Raw genomic sequence first — 703 nt, forward strand, 5'->3', positions numbered from 1 at the left:
GGGAAGAAGAAGAAAGAATAAAGGGTGGGTTTTGGGGAGAAGAAGAAGAAGAAGGGGGAAAAAAGGAGAAGAAGAGAGAATTTGGGAAGAAGAAGAAGAAGAGATTTGAGAGAAATTGAGAGAGTTTTGAGAGAAGATAGAGAGAAGAGAGAAGAAGAGGGGAAATGGTCGGTTGGGAATGGGTGGGGTTATGGGTAGGTGAGGGTAATTAAGGACGGGGGGGTGGGGGGGAGGAAACTAAATAAAAATAATTTAGAGAGGGGTCACGACCTGGGCTCGTTCTGGTCCATCGCGGTCCTACCGCGGTTACGCCGCGACCGCGATGGGATAACTTCAGAGAGGGTCCCTGACTGCGGCCCCACCGCGGTTATGCCGCGACCGCGGTGAACTAATTTCAGAGAGGGTTCTCCACCGCGGTTACGCCGCGATCGCGGTGGACCTGTTCCTGTATGCCAATTTTGCGGTTCTATTCATTGTTTTGCCCCATAGGCACTATTTTTACCTCTTTTAATGCGTTCCTTACCCATGTTATGCCCAGGCTCGTGATGCAAAGTCCTCCGCACTAACCTGCATATATACAACATGTTAGAAATTCTACTATCGTGGGTTGCCTCCCATGAAGCGCCTGATTTAACGTCGCGGCACGACGCAGCACGAGCGCAAGATTCGCTCAACCTCCTTTTTTTTATGATATTACAGACTA

The sequence above is a fragment of the Nicotiana attenuata genome, chromosome 7 (assembly GCF_001879085.1).
Source record: "Nicotiana attenuata strain UT chromosome 7, NIATTr2, whole genome shotgun sequence".
Classification (NCBI taxonomy): domain Eukaryota; kingdom Viridiplantae; phylum Streptophyta; class Magnoliopsida; order Solanales; family Solanaceae; genus Nicotiana; species Nicotiana attenuata.